The following is a 23188-nucleotide window of genomic DNA, read 5'->3' on the forward strand; positions in this document are numbered from 1 at the left end:
ACTGCAATATATGATGGGCAAAGAACTCATTGGAAGGAGTGGGTGGGCAAAGAATTCATTGGGAGGAGTGGGTGGGTGGGTGGAGGAGTACCCTCATAGAGGCAGGGGTAGGGGGTAGGGGATGAGTTCATGGAGGGGAAACTGGGAAGGGGGATAATATTTGAAATGGCAATAAATAAAATAACCAATAAAAAATGAAAAAAAAGAACCCATTGGAGTGAGTGTTTTGCCCTCCACAGATATGTTTAGGTATAAAAGGCAGAGTTGTCAACTTGACTAAACATAGAATGACCTTGGATAAAAGGTCAAATAAAATATTGTGTACATTGGGTTGTACTGTGGGCGCATTAGTGAAGGATCATCTTATTAGGTTAATTGGTATAAGAAGATACATCCCACTATGGGTCACATAATACTGTAGGCAGGGATTTCTGATCTGGAGAGATGAGACTAAACATAGGCAATAGACATGTATTCATTCAGTTTCCCTCTCCCTCCTCTCCTCCCTGTACAGCCCTTATAAATCCTTCTACTTATTACCCTCTCCTCTCCTCAGGCCTGTTGGTGTGCCACTCCACCTAGGGAAATCTAGTGTCAGCACGACTAAATACCTCCTCTCCCTTTGAGGCCCAGCCAGGCAGTCCAGGTAGGGGAAAGGGATTCAATGGCAGGCAGCAGAGTCAGAGTCCCACTTCAATTGTTAGGGGGCCCACATGAAGTCCAAGGTTCAATTCTGCTACAAATGTGGGAGACACTATGTGCAGCTCCTGCATGCTCTTTGGTTGGTAATTTCGTCACTGTGAGCCCCATGGACAGAATCTAGTTGACTCTGTAGGTCTTTGTGTGGTGTGTCCTTTACCTCTCTGGCTTACTCAATTTTGTGCCCCACTCTTCCACAAGATTCTCCAAGTTCCAATTGATGCTTGGCTATGAATCTCTGCATCTGTTTCCAGCAGCTCCTGGATGAAGCCTCTCAGGAGACAGGTAGACTAGGTTCCTCTCGGCAAGCATAGCAGAGTATCATTAATAGGGTCAGGGATTGACTCTCTCCCAAGGGATCGGTCTCAAGTTGGGGCAGTAATTGGCTGGCCATTCCATCAGTCTCTCTTCCACCATTACCCTTGCACATCTTGTAGGCAGGACAAATTTTGAGTTTAGGGTTTTATGAATGGGTTCATGTCTCTTTACACAGGAAGTCCTGCCTGGGTACAGAAGGTGACCACTTCAGTCTCTACATCTCCATCCAGTAGGAATCTCAGTGAGGGTCACCTCCACATACTCTCAGTAACCTCTCCCATCCCCGGTCTTCAGCTTGTCCCAGTGATTCCCCCAATCGATTCCCATACTCACTACCATCCCTCCCCTGTTCACTCCCATCCTATACCTGAATGCCATCCCCATATCCTTCCTCTTCCCTTCTTCCATCCACTTCCCTTTCTGCATCTACCTTGATGACTATTTAGTTTCCCCTTCTGAATGAAATTCACTCAAACTCTCTTAGTTCCTCCTTACTATTCATTTTTTTTCATCTGTGGATTATAGCATGTTTATCCTGCACTTTATAGCTAATGTCCAATTATAAGTAACAACTCCACTTTTTTTAAAAAAAAAAAAGATAATTTCTATCTTGCCTACATTTTCATTGATTTTCCTAGGAGTTGATTTCTATTAACTTCTCTGAGTCTATTTTCTATGTGAGCACCCTGAGCTCTATTAAGCTTGATTTTGCTTGTTTGTTTGTTTTCTGTTGTAGATATAATCCACAGTCTGGGCTTATCTCTCTGCTTCTGCCTGGTAGCATATTTTCTAGACGCCTTTTAAATTTGCTTTTTCATCAACTTTGAGTCTTCACTGAAATGTCACAAAACTCAGGGTAGGCTACATGATAGCCTACTGAAATTTATGTGAATACCACTCAGTTTTCATGTTTGCTGTCTGAGCTATATTTTTCTAATGAATGATATAACTAATAAACTTTACTTATGTATACATTCCTCACTCACTGGAATAAAAAAATCACAGTAGCTCAGAAATGCTTATTTTGCATAATGATTTGTTCTCAGTATCTTGGACAGTAATTAGTAAATAATAGATGCCTATTAGATATTAGTTATTGCTGAAGAAATGACTCAGTGTGTAAGAAGATGTATAGTTCTTGCAGAAGGTCTGTATTCATTTCCCAGGACCCAAGTCAGGTGGCCCATAATGCCTTATAACTCCAGTTCCAGAGGTGTCTGGTACTCTCTTCTGACTTCTGCAGACATCTTCTCTCACTTATACACATCTACATACAAACACACATACATAAAAATAGAAATAAATATTTAACAAATAAATATCTGTTAAAATAGGTGATTTCAAACAGTATTTTTAGTAAAAGTATCAAAGAAAACAAAGATCACTGTAGACTGTTGAACTGAACATGTGATGGAACTGGGTAGAAGATTAAAGATCACTATAAATAGAGTATTTTTTTTTTTAGGAATCTTAGTCTTCTAGATAGCACTAGGATATAAGCATAGCACAATTTTCTAAATGCATTTACAGCTATGTGAATGAATTGACATGAATAACAAAGGTAAATAAATTGGACATGTAAGGATGTATCTGTACTTCAAACTGCACTCATATTGTTGAGAATACTGAAAACAATATTCCTGCCATAACTTAACCATTTTCTTCATTCTTTGTATCCCATGCATTAGAGAATTAGCAATGTCCCCAAAATTCACAGTCTAGATTCAAGGTTAATTAAAATGTAACCCAAAATTTTGTGTCTTATGTCATTACACCTAGACAAGCTATGAGACTCAGTAGGTTTTCTTCTATAAAATAATGATAGTAGAAATACCTTTCTAAGTCACATACTAAATGCCTTACTCTTACTAAATCACTGGAAAGGGTATAAATATTCTGCATACGTGTTTAGGAAAGCAGATTGTCTTGTAACGTGTGAATAACACAGCAGGTCTTTGCAAATCTATTGTCAGTATTTATTTATAATTATCATATACTATCTGGGTAGTTTTAATGAGAAGGGCACCATAAGCTTATATATTTGCATGCTTCGTCCCCAGTTGAACTGTTCGGGAAGGAATAGGAGATTTAGTCTTGTTAGAGTAGGTGTGCCCTTTTAGGAGAAGGTGTATCTCTGAGGCTGGCTTACAGTTTCACGTGTAGCTTTCAGTGCCCTGACCACAGTGGTGTTGATCATGGCAGCAAAACAGCCCAGCTCAGGAACAGGAACTGATAGCTGCAAACTTATCAGGACGAAAGGGGCAGAGATATAGAGAGATAAACACTAAAAGACATACTCTGTTAAGTCAAATAAGAATAAGAGAAGTTATTTTTGTTAAATTTATGTCTACTATTCTTTCATTGAAGTTCTTCCCTTCTTTATAAAACCTCAAGTTTCTCACTTTTTCCTATTCTTTAAAAGGCAGCATTTCCTGGAAGGCATGAGTACCCAAAACAAAGTCACTCTACTACTTTTCATCCAAGAAAATCTATATTCCTCCCTTATTTTTAATTTCTTATGATATAATATTATATTTTGAAGTTATTCTACCCCTGGTTACTGCAAAAGCATTCTAGTCTGTTCCCTCTGCTTATATGGTTTCCAAGACGTTTAAAGTAGTTCAGCTCACACCTGTCTGTAAAATGTATTGTAGGACTTTCTCATACAAGTCTGGGGTATAAATAATGACTTGGAGGATGCCAATAACGTTTAAATCTTAGACCTTTTACTGAGTCCATCTCCCAACTCGCTCATCTATCTAACTCAACTATCGAGCCTACAACCTGGCATGTGGTTAATTCTATACATAGTTGTTCTGGTACACATCTGTTCTTTCTGAAATCTGCACTGTGCTTGTTTTCCTCATTTTGTCATTGTCTTGCAGTTTCTGAATGTCCTGCCCTAAGCTTTGTCTACTCCACAGTCTGGGTTGTCCTTCCAGAGGCTATGGTAACACAACATGAGTTCCAGGGTTCCTTTCTGAGGCCTTTCCAGTCTATCCAAAATTTTACCAAGGACGTTCTGCACTGAAGTATTATAATACTTTCGTTTCCTTCTGATGTCTGCTTTTCTTTTATGCTTATAGTTGATGCTCCTGAAGTCTTGCTTGTTATCTACTCTCTCTGTTGCATTATGCTTGGAAGTCCATTGTACAAATGCTATTTCCAGGATCTTCTTCTAATGTTTGTACTGTCTCTAGATATTCTGCTCTATGACATTTAGTGTAAGCTGCATTTTTCTTCTAATTTGACATGTCAAAGCACAGGAAATGATATTTTGTGAGGGGCTGCTAGGTAGAAAATTGTTATGTGAACAGAAGCATTCTAATAATTACAATTAAACCTTTATATTTTACTGTGACCTTCACAAGGACTGCTCAGTCCTCTTTAGTGATAGGTGAGCGAGTAGACTTAGTCTCTATTTATGTTTTACCAGGACAGTTAGGCTGCAATAAAAAGTTAGCAAGTCAGATTATCTTGCTAATTAGATTGAATGGCCTCACCTGAGGGCCAGCTTTGATAAGAGAAACAGTAGGTTTAAGTGTATTTCAAAATGTTTGAAAGGATACTAGTTTACCTATGTTCATTCATGCTCTATTCAAAACAGAAAGCAAACTGAATCTGTTTGAGCATGTGAAAGATAATTAAAATGTTTTGTAGCACATATATACAATAGGGTTTTATTCATGCATACATGAGAAAAACAAACGTGAATTTATAGAAAATGGATAGAACTGGAAAACAGTTTATTAATTAAAATAATTAAGGCTTATAAAACACAATCATTACCTTTCCTCTAATGTGCAAATTGTAGCTTCTAGTTATTTTGTGTGTGTGTCTCTCTCTCTCTCTCTCTCTCTCTCTCTCTCTCTCTCTCTCTCTCTCTCTCTCTCTCTCTCTCTCTCTCTCTCTCTCTCTCTCGGTGTGTGTGTCTCTGTGTGTGTGTCTGTATGTGTATGTGTCTGTGCTAGAAAAGCATGTGAAAGAGTCCTTAAAGAGCAGAGGGAATGTATCAGAATGTATTAGGTATAGAATAGAAAGGGAACTGCACCAGAGATAAAGGTAAAGGGGAAATGGATAAAGGGATGAGAAAAATGAGAATGGGGAAAGGGTCAATGAAACTACAAATGTCTGAAAGTCCTTAAGGAAGTCTGTAACATTATTAGGAGAAAAAAAATATCTTTCTGACTTCTATCTGCCAGGAATATCAGGAGATTGTTTTTTCTGGTATTTATAGTCAGACCGACAGAGTTCCTGCAAGCAAAACTCACCATTGTCCATCCAGGAGCCCTCAGACCCAGTCCTTCTCTAGTTTTCAAGTTTGAATGGTCTACATTGAGACTCCCCAACCTGTTATTTCAGTTCATTTTCCTTCCCATCACTGGCTTTCATGATCATATATTATATGAGTAATTTCTTACCATTGAAACCTCAGTAGTTCTCATAGAAGGCTCAAAACCCACAAATGTTGTAAGTAGAGTGTAGGTAGGTGTGGTTTTGCTTTGGTCAGCCTACCATGAAGTTTCTAGGAAGTGGTACACGCAGAGAGATGGCATTTAATATGCTTTACACAATTGTAACCAGTATCTAGGAAAGAATCAGCATCAATGAAGAGGAGAGACATCTGTATATGCAGAGAAAAGTTAAAAATTACAATCTTTCTTTTGGTCAGTAGTTATGCAATGTTTTAATATTTTAGCCATCAGCATCACAAAGAATCCAAGTGAATACTAAATAGAACATGACGGTATTTTTATTATTTTTATATGAGCTATTTTTAATGATGTCACATAGATGTGTTAACTAATTTCACTTTTAATTACTTTCATGGAGTGGAAGAATTATAAGTGGTTATATTTAGAACTCATTTAATTAAAATGGATAAACTGAATTCTGAATGCATAATATAGGTAATCTCACTAAGTTCTACTCCCGGCTATATTGCTGATCTAATTAATAGGAAGAGTTTCAATGTATTAATGAAAGAAAAAGCAAAGCCCTTTCCTTTCCCTCAGTGTGACTGTAGGCCATCGGAGTCCTGAGTAAGTAAGTAGTTGATATTAAAGACTGGGTGTGTTTACCTAGTGCAGTAGGCTGCAGTGACATTTCTTATCTTTTCAGCATAACTCTGCCAGAGGGCCTGTAAGCAGTATTTGCTAAAGGCAATTTTACACATTCATAGTATTCTTTGATGTTTAAGCTAGGCCCAGCTGACAGAGTCCCTGAGGTTATCTTTCTGCTTCCTCCATAGGCTGATAAACCAGTATGTTGGATTACAGAAAAACAAAGCCACCCCTAACATCTGAATTTAGTCAATTCTGAATTAAATTCACTTAAAACGTCTATGATTGTCAGTCAGTGGTCACTTAAATAGCAGTTATTGACTAGGAAGGGAAAGACACTACCATCAGGGTGGCAAGAAATCATCTCAGGAGGGATTATTCACCTGCACAGAACATTCTGAGCAGACTTATTTTATGCTTCTATGAATGGAAAAGAATTGAAACGTGGAGTACTCGTGCTCTGAAATATGAATAATGTAAGATAATAAATAAATATGTATTAGTCTCTTAATCTAGTCACTAGTTACAGGACATTTTGGGTATTTCATCTTTTAACCACAGCAGTATACAGCTTATAAAGTCACCGAGAAAACTAAATTACAGATAGATTATCAAAGCATGCACAGGGAGTCAGAGGTAGAATATTATATAAACAGTCATAAATGCATTTTCAGTTATCAGTGAATTACTCATAACATTATCTTTAAATGATAAGATAATAGGACATAAATAAATAATAAGATATAATGCTTGTGTGTGTGTTTGTGTGTGTGTGTGTTTGTGTGCAGGTGGGGGGTGTAGGTATGTGGTATGGGTGTGTATATTATGCATTAATATACTGTGACATGACTATGTACAGATGTAGCATGATGAAATATGTAGAGGGCAGGGATAACTGTAGCTGTTAGTCCTGTTGATTTATTTTTTATTATTGTTTTTTGCATGGTTTGAGACAGAAACGCTCTAGTTCTTCATTATTGTGTATATGATACTAGATGGCTTGTGAGCTTTCAGTAAAATCTGTCTCAGCTTCCCTCTCCTGGTATATAGTGTATGGCTTTTATATGGACTTTGGGGATCCAAATTCAGGTCATAAATCTTACAGCTGAAAGCATGAAAGCTCTAGTATAGTCAACTAATTTCTTCATTTTAATTTCCTTGTTTTCTGAACAACTTTATTGGGACATCTTCTAACACCCTAAGTGTAAGATGGTGGTGAAAGGTGAAGATTGGACACAGATGTCAGGTCAATTTCCAGCTAAGAGCTTCTCTGTTCTTGTGAAACTACATGTGGTGTTTTTTTGTTTTTGTTTTTGTTTTTGTTTTTGTTTTGTTTTGTTTTGCTACTTCTTTGGTCCTTTGTTCAATTTGAAAATGTTACAGAATTTCAGAAGTCCCATTTTATTAATTCATAAAATTTAACCAAGAAGATAGATTTTATGTTCATACCTTTCTATAATTTATTCCTTGTCCTTCTATCAGAGCAGTTTTGGAAACACCTCCATAGAGTGATGTCTATGATGAGTTCCTGCCATCTTGAATGACATCAAGTCTCTTTAGAGAACCATCTGTGGCATTTTCTGATTTTGCGCAGGTTTACCTATGAAACTTATCTGCTTGTACTTTAGCACACCTGATGCCTACCCTATAGATCTTACGCTATGCTACACTACATTACACACACACACACACACACACACACACACACAAACGTGTGTGTGTGTGTGTGTGTGTGAGTGTATCTATGTTACACAAGTTTTTTCTGTCTTCTCTATCTTTTCTTTGTTCTAACAAGGCAAGTATATCCTTTACTTATGAACCAATATTATTTTCTACTGCCCGATTCTGCTTTCAAAGCTGTGTATTTATACACTGACCATTAAGTTTTATTAATGTGATTTGTATTTTCTTTTTCTGTGGCGCAAATTTTCTTTTTCTTATCTACCGCACTGTAATGTTCTGCTTTGCACATTGGCAGTGCTGTATGAGTTAAACTCTCATGAACAACATGCCCTGTGCTGGTTGGCTGGTTGTACTCTTTATACTACATCTCTTGAAGTGTTATATATGATATACTTTAAAATAATAAGATAATATAAATATAACATAATTTATAATATAATCTATTATGTCACAGGTATATAATAGACTAATAGCTGTCTACACTGCTTCATGCAGTGCTTTATTTTATAATTAAACTGGAAAAATATTCTCCATTAATGTGAAGAATGTTATGATGAGTTATGTGGACTCAATTTCAAAAGTGATAAAACTCACACCTGAACAACTAAGATTGCACTGAAGAGAGAGTTGCAACCAATGACTCTCTTGCCTTTGCATACAGGCAGGTTCTAGTTTATATGACAGAACAACTAACCAGTAGTTTTGCTTCATTAAGAATAGTTTTCATGGCATATTTGTGCTTCAGTCACCCCCACCATTGCTAAGACTTTAGGAAAGCCTATGTGGCTAATTGTGGTCCATTTCTTCTCTTCTCCTTAGCAGGTATCAACATCAGTGCTGCTCACTAATATAATCCTTATTATAAAGTCCTCTGGCTCTGTTTCTTTGAGAACACAGTGACATTCATTGATGACACAGTATGTTTTGTTTTGTTTCCAAGTATGAATGTCAAAAAGGATATAAAACATAAATAGTAAGAAAGAAAAAAATCAAATCTGACAGTCGACAGGAATCAATCAACCCCGTATTGCATACTAGGAAATTTATATTTTATATGTTTTACTGTTTGTTGATCTGTCTTTGCTTAGAAGGGGTTGGTCTGTGTTTTCTTTTTCACTACTTATTAATTGTATGAATAACCATGTTGATTATCATCATCTTTTAAATTGAGAAAAAGAAAAATGTCATGGCAAAAAAATTACAGTCAGAACTGTAGCAGAACACATTCTGCTATGCTTTTCCCTCTAACTGAAGCCCACGTCTGGCTCAAGGAAAAGTGATCCTGTGATTGCTTTATGCCAGAAGGTCTAGGGAATGTGGTAGACATTCCTAAATGCCTCTTTGACCCAGACCTTGAATGTGCAAATTGTCTAGAATTAGAAAGTAGAAGGCATTGCCTTTTTCTAAGATTTAAATACCGGTACTTTAGGGGAAGAAAGTCGCCAACAATCTGTATCGTTATACATTTGTCTCCTGGTGAAATTGACAGTGCTGCAGTCATTTTAGCAGTGATGGTTAATTGGCACAATTATGCAAATAAAAGACTGGCAAATGATGGCACAGTTCAGTTTTATAAATACACAAAAATATGCATTCAAACGGGCCAGATCTCTAGCAACCAACTTTGTAAAATAGAACACCTTCAGTGGCATGAACAGGTATTTCAAACCCCTTGAAAATAAGAGCAGTGATGTTTTCCTCTTTCCATCCCACCCCAATGAATAGTAAACCTTCCTTTCTTGAAAAGGAAGAACAAATCAAGCAAAGAATTTTCATTTCTCAACTTCACGTTAGTGGTGACAGCGGGTTGGGCAGTGTCTTTGGGAGCAGCCTTGATGCTTGTTTTTCTTCCTGCATTAGACCAAAAAAATGCCCCTGAGATTTAATTATCTTTCTATATTATTTTTCAGTACAAAGCCACTTACTCTTTTATTGTGTTGCTGTGTTGAAAAAAAAAAAAAAAAAAAAAAAAAGGCCTTCAGTAGACGCATTTTTTTTCCTAATGGTAAAGGCAGAGTGACTTCAAAGATGGAATGTTCTTGCTTTCTTGTCTTTGACAAAAGGAGATGAGTGCTTTAATAGTTTCAAGGTGATATGAAGGGGTAGGACTGAGTTCATATAGAGAGAGTCTGAATTGGGAATTGGCTACAGTCTCTTCAGTTGTCCTGGTCTCTTGCCTCTGTTCTTAGGCTCATTTTCCTATCTGGTTTGTACAATATATTCATTTTGCTTCCTCAAAAGATGTTGCTTCATGAAAGTACAAGTTGTTTGCATGGACTTTAGATAAGATATATTAAAAATGTGCATCAAAAGTATGCTGAGGATGGTGAATCAAGGCAGGCTCTTAGGAAAATAACAGGAAAAGAACCAGGAACACTATTGAGAAGTGGGGCATAATTCACTTGGCATTATTGTTATTGTGGCTTTTAATCTCTTTCTTCCTTGGTTTCTGCTTCCATGTTCTGGTCTAGTATGGATATATATTCATAGCTATAGTCTGAACATTTATTAGCCTCAACGATCCAAGCATTGAAGCATTGAAATGCTAATCTACTGGATGGCAGTATTAGGGAATGGCAACTTAGGAGGTAATTAGACCATGAAGGTGAAGCCCTTATGGCTCGCCTTAGTATCTTTTAAAAAGACAGACCAGAAGTCTGCCATAAGCATTCTACCATCTGATGATACAGCAAGAAGACCCCTTTTATGGACCAAGGATACTCCAAGTCCCAGATTCCAAATCTACCCAGATGTTAAATACCCAGCCTTCCAAGCTCTAAGAAACATATTTCAGTTATTTATAAACTACCCAGTTTAAAGCACTTTGTTATGGATGCCTGAACAGAAAGTAATTTTATGACTTTAATACTTAGAGATTGATTTTTTTGTCTTTTTTTAATTAGATATTTTCTTTATTTACATTTCAAATGCTATTCCGAAAGTTCCCTATACACTCCCCCTGCCCTGCTCCTCTACCCACCCACTCCCACTTCTTGGCCCTGGCGTTCCCCTCATTTTTTGATTTTTTTAAAAATTATCTTATGCCATATGTATTTGCTTACATACTGATTTTTTAAAGATTTATTTATTTACTTGAGTACACTGTAGGTGTTTCCAGACACACCAGAAGAAGTCACTTGATACCATTGTAGATGGTTGTGAGCCACCATGTGGTTGCTGGGAATTGAACTCAGATCCTCTGGAAGAGCAGCCAGTGCTCTTAACCACTGAGCCATCTCTCCAGCCTCATTCTTTGATTTTTTTTTTTTTTTTTTTGTTGTTGTTGTTGTTGTAATGACACAGGGAAAACTTAACTCTGGAGCATCTCCTCTTTATATTGCCTGTGCACTGGGCATGTTTACCAAAGACTAGCTCGAAGATCATAACTGTTGTAGTGTCACTTGCAAAGGTAACGAGAAGGAAGGGTAACTGTGAAGAAAAATAATCAGAAAAACTCCTTCAGAAGGAAAGCTTGGGGAAAAAGGCAGACAAAAACTAAGGCAGCAAGTACCCATTCTTCTGTTGACGTGAAAATCAGAAGAGTATCCAGAGAAATATTTAGGAACAAATCTAAATAATTTAACTGATGTTAAGTAATATTTATTTGAACTTCACTTCAGCCTATCTGTCTGGGAGAGAAGGCACTTATTCAACTGTTGATTAATTCATTCCATGTTACCTCTCTCGTATCATTCATTTATTCATCTGCTCATCCATTCACTGATGCTCAGAGATTATTTATTTATTGAAACAATATAGAATTTGAAGTAGATAGGAGCATGTGGGCAAGAAATGCATTCAGGATAAATCTGAAAGTGGAAATGCTGAGCACAGAATGCTAAGTGTTAACATGCACATTCACTAGAAAATAGATCAAAGGTTAAGCACTTTATTTTCTCCTACTATTTATTTATTTTTATTAATCTTTTTATGTCCTTGTGCTCTTGGGATACTAATCAAGAACCTGTCAGAGTTAAGCCAATATTCATATCGCTGAGGACAGTTTAAATTGGGTGTTGGAGAGAAATATGCCTAGTGCAGATTCTGTGAAGAGAGTTCTTCCTATAAATGATTCCTGCCTCTACCCAGACACTCAACAGTGTTTTGCTGTATCTTCAGCCTTGTCAAACTAATAAATGGGGAGACAGGAGAATATAATAGAAATATATGTAGAATTTTAGAAATGGCATTCCTCAACTACCTTCATTTCCCGCTCTTTATCTATGTTTCTTTGGGATCTCAAGAACATATGTGTCTATTTGATCAGCTATGTGATCTTGTAGGTAAATGGTAAGCATGGTCCTTAGTCCCTGAGCAAGAGACAGAACAAGTCTGGGCCTGACATTTTAGATAAATGCTCTCAGGACTTCATCCTGGTAGACTAACCTCTCTAGGAAATGAAAGGATGAGATCAAGACCAAAGAATGTTTGTGATGTTAGAAATCTCTGAAAAAAAAAAAAAAGAATTGATGAGCATTTCTGTGATGACTCATTGCTCTTTACTGGGTTTCTTCCCTTAAAGGTTGATGATGCCATCTCTGTTTGCATTTTTATGAGTTGATGGTGACAAAGTGCCCTGAGATTGCTGAATGAAGCTTTTATGGACTAGCAGAATGCCATTCATAGTAAAGACAACACTCAGGGTAGAATAAAAAAGGAAGCCAAAGAAAGAAGCTAGCAATGGGTGGACTGGGAGGTTCAGGTCCTCCGGTCTCTACCTTCACATGCTGGTATTTTTTTAACATGAGGTACTGATTAACCCATGAATTTCAAAATAAAGCCCATGTTCTACAATGTTATGAATATATTTAACAATGTAAGAGATGTAATCTATTTTTAATAAGGATATTTGTTGGACTTATTATTCATAATTAATTCTTAAAATAAAGATTTATTTTATGTGACCTTTAATAGTACTCATACTGTATACATTAGAAATATAAGAGTTGGTCTTCCCCTGGCAATAAACTCAACTAACATGGACCTGTTGGGAGTCCCAGTGTCAGAACCACCAACCAAAGAGCAAGCATGAACTGGACCTGCCCCTCTGTCTCACACATATGGAGCAGATGTGTAGCTAGGTCTTCAGGTGAGTCCCCAGCAACTGGAAACAGGTTGTTTCTGAATGTCTTGCCTGCCTGTGGATCCTGTTCCCCTAACAGGGCCACTTAGGGGAATTTTCTGGCCTCAGTGAGGGAAGATGCACCCAGTTAGGCAGTGACAGATGTGAGATGGTGTGTGATACCCAAGAGGTTCCCCTTCTCAGGGGAGAAGTGGGCGTGGGGGAGAAGCTGTGAGAGGGGGAAACTGAGAGAAGAAGAGGGTTAATACTGTGATGCAAAGTGAGTAAATAAATTAATTCATTAAAAAGAGAAAGAAATATGAGTGTTCTTTACATAAGAATCTAGCTGTTTCTGGCCCAGTAGACAGCTATGTAATTTTATGCCTACTTTGTGTGTTTCCAGATGAAGGGAAGGTTTAAAAGAGCTAGCTTCCCTTAGACAAAGTAAAAATGCAATTGCTATATTTCACTAAGCCTTATTCAATGGACCATTTCTGTTTATATCACCCCAAGTACAAATAAACTCTAAAAAGAATCTAATAAAATCTCTCATTTAATTTAATTATAACTAGAAAAACAACTTTAGTATTTGCAGGAGACCATGTGAGTTCACTGCATGCTTAAATCTATTTCAATTGAACAAGCGTGCTTATTTCAACATTATTCCCATTTGAAAGATGAGAAGTCACAAGCTGAGTACAGAAGCAGTGTACAATAAAAATGTATCTGTGTTCTCATCTAAAGTGGTATTGTCAGCAATGTACAGCTGCCTTCAGTAAGAATGTTTCTAAGGTATAAGGAAGGGCACTGTCCTTTATGATCACTTTGAACTCCAAATAATAGTTTGTCATAACCCGAGCAAGTTAGTGTCTTGCTTATGTTAGGACAGTGCCGGTAAAAAGCATTGAAGATATTTATACATCAAGAACATTAGCATTTGTAGTAATACTTGTAGCATACAACTTGAATGTATTTATGTTATACCAATCAGGAGAAAACGTGGTGACAAGTTAACAAAGTTAGCAGGGAATGTGCACAACTAACGGTGCATCTTAACCATATTATTACTAACTGATGCTCCAAAGTTAATGGGTCTTGCATGTGAATATCAATTTGAGGAAAACAACTGAATTCAAAAAATACAAATATTTAAACCTCCACAAGTAGTCTTTGTGACAATGCTGCTGTTCTGTTGCTGCTGCTGATTCAGGAATTAAATAATCTCACAAGAAACTCAGTTTTTCTGAATTAGTATGTGTGTTCAAGCATGCATTCGTGTGTGTGTGTGTGTGTGTGTGTGTGTAATAGAGTACTCTAGTAGAGTACTCTAGTTTATTTTCTAGCACAAGTTACTTTTGAAATACATTTTACAGTCCCAGAAGATCATAAATGTAAAGTATATCTACTATGTGCTTAGCTTCTGGTGATGATACTCTGATGTACCATAAACATGACAGGGGATATGGTTTACAGAGTGATGATGAAGCTTGGGTATCTCTTCAAACTGTACAGCTACTAATACCATTGCAGGTGCCCACATCAATAACTTCATCTAACTCTGATAGTATCTCCTACTCCTAGTTCCATTAGCATATATGTTTTGGGATTAAGTTTAATGAACTTTGTTGGAACACTTTCAAACTGTAGTTATAAACTGTTCAATTTTAATGACTCTAAGCTCCACAGGACTTGAAAAAGTGTTTTTGCATATTTAGTAAAAGTTCAATTTGGGTTCATAATCACTTTCTTCTGTGTTGTCTTATTTTATCCACATTAAAATGATTACAATTTTAGTTTACAGAGATAGTCAAAGAAACTCATTCTAAGATTAAAGCATCCTACAATTAAATGAGAAATCAACGTTAAGCATTGTTTCAACCTTGGAACACAGAATGAGCGCTAGAGACCCACAGGTCTCCTACCTGCTATCCTTCAAACAAGCTAATAACTTCCTTCCTTGAAATGGAAGGTTACCTCATCATCTTATTACCTCAAAATATGTCTCCTGTAGCTCCTGAATCACCAGTTCTGTTCTTCTATTTAATTTTCTGTGTGTGCCATTCTAGGGTATGTAGCCTCCTCTTGTCCTGAGAGCTCAGATTTCATTTGTACATGTGAGTCTTTCCACCTGCACCCCTGCCCCTGAATAATGATTCAGAAGCTATTTATGTATGAATAAATCCCTAGGTCATAAGCAAGGGCTCGTTACCTGACTAGCTCATAACTTATACAATCTGTTTATTCTACTTTATGTGTATCACATAGCTGGTTACATTTTCTCTGTTTCATACTCATTTCCTCAGAGTCTGGATAGTGAATCTCCCACTTTAACTCATTCCTAGAATCCTATCTCTTCCTGTCAAATATCCTACCTTCTATTCTATGCCTCAGCTAATAGGACATTGGCATTTTACTGACAGGTGATGCTTCCATACAGTATGTAAGGGATTTTCTGTAGTGCTATGCACTTAGTAAATTTATCTGAATCTCATCTGAGTCAGGAACATAACCTTCTTTATAACAGTGAAGAGGAGGCAATAAGATAAACTAGTATCAAAAGTATCTAACACTAGCACATGGGATGCTATTAATTATACTCAGTGCATTGTCCTTAGGAATATTACAAATCTATAATTTAGAAAATAAAGTTATAAACTATAGCACTGAACTTGATTAATGTAAGTCTCTATGGACTTACACTTCAACTATTCACAATGCTATGATGGTGATTTCCACCCAAGAGATTAATAAAACATTGTAGTTTTACAGAATTGTTTATATAATTCAAATATATTAGCAGATTATTATAAAATCTATAAATTTTCATCCCCAAAGACTGGAGGAGTTGACCTAGAACTTCAGCTTCTTGAATAAATTTTCTGAATATATTTGCATATGTAAATAATATATATGTGAATTATGTATATATATATATATACATATGTCAAATTTATATTTATGGATATATATATATATATATATATATATACAAATCCATATGGAATCATATATATATATATATATATATATATATATATATATTTGAATAAGATGATTTTGAGTAAGAATATAGTTAGATAATTTTGTACATCTGCTATCTATACTAAGCTCAAGTTCAACCAAGTGGAGATTAAACTTATGGTAGCTAGAGAAGTCTAGGAAAACTGGACAGATGGTATCCCCATAGCTGTTTATTATGCCCACACATTATAGGCCACCTGAATGCTAAAGATCATATAATATCATATGTAAATCAGAGTATGCAGTATTTTCCCCATGACTAATATAATTTCACCACAAAATCACCAAAATCACTGTCTCCTGGGACATTTGCATATGGTTTTATTCATCTTTAGTGTATTAGCTAGGTCTTTTTTGCCAGGGTCTGTCATATTGCCACTGTGGTTCTTATAGTCAACAATTACCTGAAATTCCACATGTCTGATACTTCCACTAATTTCTGATAAAGAAACAGCCCAATGTTCTCTGTAGTTTTTTTGTGGAGATTATGTTTAGTTGCTGAAATACCAAACAAATGAACAAACAAACAATAAATACCAAGGATTTTTTTTCTCTTTCTTATATTTTGCTCACGTGAGCCATGGTCATATTCTGTACTGCACTGCTCCTTCATTCTAATTTGACAACACTTTTATCTCATGTTGGCAAACCTGTAACTGCAAAACTATTAACATCAGTAGATGTATACAGTATGCCTGCAGCTACAATGACTCCCTGGCTAAGATCTAAAACACTTGACTTGAGAAGTTGCAGGAACATTTGCAATCCCCTTGTTCTTTCAAGTTGCTTAACCACTGTATTAGTCAGAGTTTTCTAGAGTCACAGAACTTGTGGAATGCCACTCTATATTGAGGGAACTTACTGTGATGACTTACAGTCTGTAGTTCAAGTACTCCAACAATGATCAGCTGTGAATTGGAAGTTCAAGGATCTCATAGTTGTTCGGTCCCGCGAGACTAGATGTTTCAGCTGGTATTTTGTAGAAGTAGGTTCTAACAGATGTGCTGGCAAGTAAACAAAAGCATCCAAAGAAGAGTGAATCTTCCTTCTTCCAATGTCTTTATGTAGATATCTAACATGTGTGGTGCAGATTAAAGGTGTGTACCACCATGCCTGGTCTGTGGCCTTTTATATCCCAGGATGACCTTAAATTCCTTGCCTTAGTCTCCTGGGACTAAAGGTCTGTACTATGTTGCCTGGGCCTAAACTTTTCATGGTCACTATGCCTCAATATCTCCATGCTAAGATCCATGGCAGAAACTTGTGTCTTCAAGTCTCAAGATTTGGATCACAGGTGAGCCCTCCAATTCTGGATTGTAGTTTATTTCAGACATAGTCAAGTTGACAACCAGGAATTACAACCGCTGTGTCTGCGGTTGACTTTTGTCTTTTGTATAAGACAGTAATAAAATGTTTAAATAATGAAATATGGACACACTGTTGTCTTTTCAATAAATGTATGACAAATTGTTTCTTTGTAAAGAATTCTCTGTTAGGCACTATAACATAACTATTTGTAGGTTTATAATATTAGTAGAGAGATGGATAGGGGTTAGGTCCCTGAGTTTCACCAGCCAGCTAGAATAGCTTATTTGGTAAATTACAGACCATCTGAGAGTCTCTCTCTTAAAAAACAAAGGTGTAAATGAAGAAAATATCTAATAAAAAATTGAGAAAAAAACAAAGGTAGAATATTTCTGAGGAAGAGAAAATGTTTAAAGTTATCCTTTAACCTTCCTGTGTGTGCACACAAAATGAACATGCACGTATATGTACATATATGACAGCACACACATGCACACATACATATACAACACACACACACACACACACACACACACACACACACACACTTCTCATCCTTCTAACTAGTTTGCTTTCCTTAAGAAGGAAACCCAACTTCTAACTCAGTCCTTGCTCATATTAGATTGATTTTTATTCAGTGAACAATGCATGTGTAGAATTATTCGCACACTGCATTGCTCACTCAATAAATATCTCTCTAATAGGAACAAGGCCTGAGTTGGAAGCTAGGTTTCTTTTTGAGAGAAATAAGGTTAGATAGATGGACCAGAATTATACTTACTGGAACTCTTGGCCAGAACATCAGATACAGTAAAAAGGCAAAGGGCAGATGCTAGAAGATGTTGAAGAAATTGGTATCAATCTAGCTGGTGATAGGCAGATAATGGATGGGCAATCCAGAGATTTCCCAACAGCCTTGAAAAGGCCTTGGCAAGATGTGTAGCTTTCATTTCCAGTAGCCAATGCCCACAACAAAGAAAAGGGCAATAGGCAGACACTTAAAATCAAAGCTATTCAAGTACAATGTCCAGTTCATTGACCTCTGTTGTGACTTGTTCAGAATCCACAGATGGGGTAGACTTAGCATTTCTGCTTAGGCCAAAGGGAGGACCAAAGCCTTAAGTAATGCATCCCAGGAGTCTTTGCTGGTGCTTTTCTCTTCACTTGCTTGAGGCCCTAGCTGCCTCTCAGGTAAGACACCTGACTGATTTTTCTATCACTCTTTAATAGTTAATCCCCACCTTGTCGGTTAAAATATTTCAGCAACTCCCTCAGGCCAGATAAATCCGAGTAAGTTTAAATTAGATGCCTCAGCACCATCAGTCATCCAAAAAGCTTCTAGACAGAGCTAACACACCATCTCACTCATTATAGACAGAGGGTCTTGAATGAAACTCCTTAATGGGCCTTCTTCCTGACTCTGGGGCACAGTGCAATACATTTGTACTACACCTCAGTAGGAATTTCTTCACAGCCCTTAGGAAAGAGAATTTCATATTAACATGAAACCTCAACATTTCTCAATGCTGAAAAACTCTGCTTTTAGCAGAATGCTGTCAGCAATGCCAAAAATCTAATCCTCTTAACCCCATGCTAAAACATGTGCAAGGACTCTTGCCATCCCTCACAGCATGCTGCCCTACTTTCCCTTGCTGGGATACAGAGGCTAGTTAGACGGACCCATTTTTTTTTCCCAGTCTTACCTACTCTGCTTAGTAACCCCAACCACTTTGTATACCCCAGCCAAATGAATTCACATGCCCCTTTTCATGGAACACACCTTCTTGGCCTCTAGTTCCCTTTACTCAAATTATAACTACCCTTTAAAATCCTTATCAAGTGCTACCTTCTCCACTGTGCCTTTGTCTCTCTGGATACTTACAGAGTATCTCAGTCCTTCAGTCCTCATATTATCCTGGGCTTCCATTGTCTAACTTTGTACACATTTCATCTCTGAAAGCCCTTGTAGCTTAGTGCCAGGTGTGCTCAGGTTGGAGCCTTGGTTATTTATGGACCAGGAAGCACATCACACTTTATTTGTTATGCTCCACTGCCTATCTCCACTTTTTCATTTTGCAGCCATCATCCCCTCTTCGGTCTTTTCCTACATCTTTGATCTGTTCAGCATCAAACACTCTTCAGGGTGAGAAAAACAATGTGATTGTTAAACAAACACCAGGCCTTCCCCTAAAGTTCTGAAGAACAAAGTTTGTTCTTTGCTGCTACAATTGGAGCATGTTCAGATAGTCTTTAGTTAGGAATATCCTGCCTGAACTAATTGCTATTAGTATTAGTAATTCCAATTTATTAAAAATTTTTGAGAAAAATCAAGCAAGGCTAGACACGGCCTGGATGATACACTGAGAGACTCAGCTGATGCTGACAGATGCTAGGGATGACGTTAAGGTGGAATGGCTGCAGGTCCTTAGGTCCTAGGTTAATTCTGTATAAGGACCTGCTCACTGGAGAAATTTGACAAAGTAAAAAGTGGATCTCTTTCATGAAGGGGAGGAAATATTACAATAGTTCTGATATGAGCTCATTTGGGCTTAGTTTCACAAAATAAAATAATAAATAATTTCATGTGGGCTGATGAGTTTGAACAGTATCTGGGTCCTGGCCACCAAGCCTTTCAATGACCTGAGTTTGACTCCAGGAACCTTGATGGTAAAAGGAAAGAACTGATCTCTGAAAGCTCTTGTCTGATTTCTGCACATGCACTGTTCAATGCACACACGTACACCCCCCCACACACACACACAGAGAGAGAGACAGAGACAGAGACAGAGACAGAGATAGAGACAGGGAGGGAGGGAGGAAAAGGAAGGGAGACAGGAGTTGGAGGAGGGAAGGAAAGAGAGACACAGAATAAAAGTGAACAATTTTTTAAGTGGTAGCAGGTTAATTGCATTTTCCAACTGTCTTTGCTTTCAGTGCTAAATGATCATACTTTCCCTTCTTAAAACCAGTTTTTAAGATGCAGAATGCTGAGCTCTTACCTCTGTCTTGATATCCTTGATTAGGTTACCTCTGGACATTTTGAGATGGTGCACTTACGTTAGTCCACACACTGTGAAGCTACTGTGTGCTTTTCACAGAACCACAGCTGAAATAGGGTTTGAAAGAGCTTATTTATCATCTACGGAGACACTTAAACAATAAGCACGTAGATAAAAGAAATGTGACCAAGAAACACATGAAGATGCGCTTTCCAGTTCTCCAGAATCTCTAACTCAAGAAATTTAAACCACTGAAAGCATAGCCACAATATGCTGTCAGCACATATTTTACAGAAATGTAAAAGCATAAAAATGAAAACATAACACTTTGGAAAAATCAGAATCCACACCATCAAGCTGAATTACAAAAGATTTTCATTTTACTATTTTTTAAAATACATGGTTAGTTTATTTGACTGAATTCAAAATATTTCCAGTTCCAAATTCCTCTAGATTTGACAATTAAATTTCATTGATAACTGTGAAACTTTTAGGTAGTTAATATGTACAAACTGCTGTAAATACTTTTTTAATTTTAATTTTTGAAAACTTTATATATTAGCACTATATTAACATATATAAACCCCTTCTTCCCACTCTAACTACTCTCATGTCTTCTCTCTCCCTCCCATATTCATGACTTGTTTGCTTGTTTTGTTACACTTGAACATATGTGTGTGTGTATGTGTGTGTGTGTGTGTGTGTGTGTGTGTGTGTGTGTATTCCATGGATTGTATATAATTACTAAATGAGTCATAAATATATGACACACACACATATATATATATATATATAATATTCATATTAAATATTATATATGTGTGTTCTATAACAGTAGCCATAAACTCAATACTGATATTACCTGTAACCTTTTCTTGTTATATAAGTAAAAAAAATCAGTACTCTCCTTTAAAAGAAATAAAATCAAGATACATTGGTATTATAACTGGAGAAATAAGTTTAATCTACTAAAGCAATGGCCTCCAAGTTTAAGCATGCCAGGTTCTAAGATGTTAGAAACAGTCAACATGGATACTATAGAAAACACAAAACAAGGAACTCTGTTCATAAATATATATTATGTAATTATTTGTAACTTTATGTCTGACTTCTAACACACATTGTATGTAACAGTGTAAGAACTCCTGTATAAATAATGTCCTATTGACAACCACTCTGCAAGTCATTCTGGAGGTTCCTCAGAAAATTGATCTACCTGCAAGACCCAGCTATACAACTCTTGGGAATTTACCCAAAAGATGTCCCATCATGCTATAGGGGCAAGTGTTCCACTATGTTCATAGTGGCCTTAATTGTGATAGCCAGAAGCTGGAAATAATCCAAATGTCCTTCAACAGAGGAATTGATACAAAAAATGAAGTGCATTTACACAATGGAGTACTACACAGCTATTAAAAAAACAAAACAAAACAAAACAAAACAAAAAATGACTTCACAAAATTCACAGGCAAATGGATGGATCTAGAAAATATTCTGAGTGAGGTAATTCAGACCCTAAAGGACATGCATGGTATGTACTCCCTAATAAGTGTATATTAGCAAAAATTACAGAATACCCAGGACCCCATCCACAAAATTCAAGAAGATTAACAAGCCAAAGGGTCCAAGTAAGGATGCCTCAGTCCCACTTGGGAGGTAAAAGAAAGCAATCACAGGGGATAGAGTGGGGGGAGAGGGAGTTAGGGATCTGGGTGAGAGAGGGGATAGGGAGGGGAAGGGGGAACATGATCAGATATTGGGGAGCAGGGCTGAAGTCTTGAGGGCCAGCTGAAATAATGGAAACAGGCAACCTCAGGAGGAAGGAGGTGTGTGGGGAGGGAGGGGGGACCCGCTAGAATGTATTGGAGACCTGAGAAGTGAGAGAATGTCAGGAATCAGAGGGATGGAACTTGGACAAAGTGCTCTATAATAGTGAAGGAGATCTTGTAACGCTCATCTCCAGTGGAGGGACAGGATATCAAGTGGAGGAATGGGGTTGCCATTCAACAGTCAAAAACTCTGACCCATATTTGTTCCCCTTTGAAGAAACTGCAGGGAAAAAATGGAAAAGGGTATGAGAGAAAGGAGGTCCAGTGTGCGGCCCAAACTGGCATCCAGCTCAAGGAGAGGCACCGGGACCTGACACTGTTACTGATGCTGTGATTCGCTAACAGACAGTAGCCTAGTATGACTGCTCTCCAAGAGGCCCAACAAGCAGCTGAATGAGTCAGATGCAGATATTAGCACCCATCCAAAGGATGGAAGTTGGGATCCCCTGTGGTTGAATTGGGGAAAAGCTGGAAGAAGCTGAGGCGGAGGGCGGCCCCACAGGAAGACCAGCAGTCTCAACTTACCTGGACTCCCGGGATCTTTCTGAAACTGAACCACCAATCAGGCTGCTTACACCAGCTTATGAGGCTCCTGACACTCATATAGCAGAGGAGTGCCTGGTCTGGCTTGAGTGAGACAAGAAGCACCTAACTCTCAAGAGACTTGAGGCCCTATGGGTGGGGAGATCTGGTGGAGTGGGGTTTGAGGGGTGGAGACATCCTCCTGGAGACAAGTTGGGGGAAGTATGAGATGGGGAGAGGTACAGAAGTGGAGGTTGATGAAGACTGGATTATTAAAAAAAGGATTAAAAAATAAAGAGATGGTGATGATGATGTAGTATTCGGGGGGATATTTATCTTTTTTACTTTTAATTTGTCCTGTACTAAATTTAAAAGAAATTGCAGTCGAAGTAATATGAAATTGCCTAGCTACAAAATGGTTTTCAGCTGGCAGGAATGTGTACTCATCTGCTTTATGAAGTTTCTTTGGTGCCAACCTGGACTGTAGAAGGTAAAAGAGGAACACTGACAAACTTTTAATGAAGCACAGCGCTCTGAAAAGTGGGGGTAAGAGAGGAGGAGCAGGTGCAATTTGAACTGCATTGGGGCAGGCAGGTTAATCAGCAATGGCGATGCACTGCCAACTGGGAGGGAAATGGGCTCCCACAGGACCTGAGGCTGTGTGGTAGCAGAAGCACTGGGAAAGAA

The 23188-nt window shown here is 37.5% G+C and overlaps 1 pseudogene; it reads left to right on the top strand.

Annotated features, from left to right (window-relative positions):
- The window catches only part of LOC110317972, an 81121-nt pseudogene extending 58808 nt beyond the window's left edge, over positions 1-22313 (top strand).
- Positions 22314-23188: the final 875 nt, after the last annotated feature.

The sequence above is a fragment of the Mus pahari genome, chromosome 3, assembly GCF_900095145.1.
Source record: "Mus pahari chromosome 3, PAHARI_EIJ_v1.1, whole genome shotgun sequence".
Classification (NCBI taxonomy): domain Eukaryota; kingdom Metazoa; phylum Chordata; class Mammalia; order Rodentia; family Muridae; genus Mus; species Mus pahari.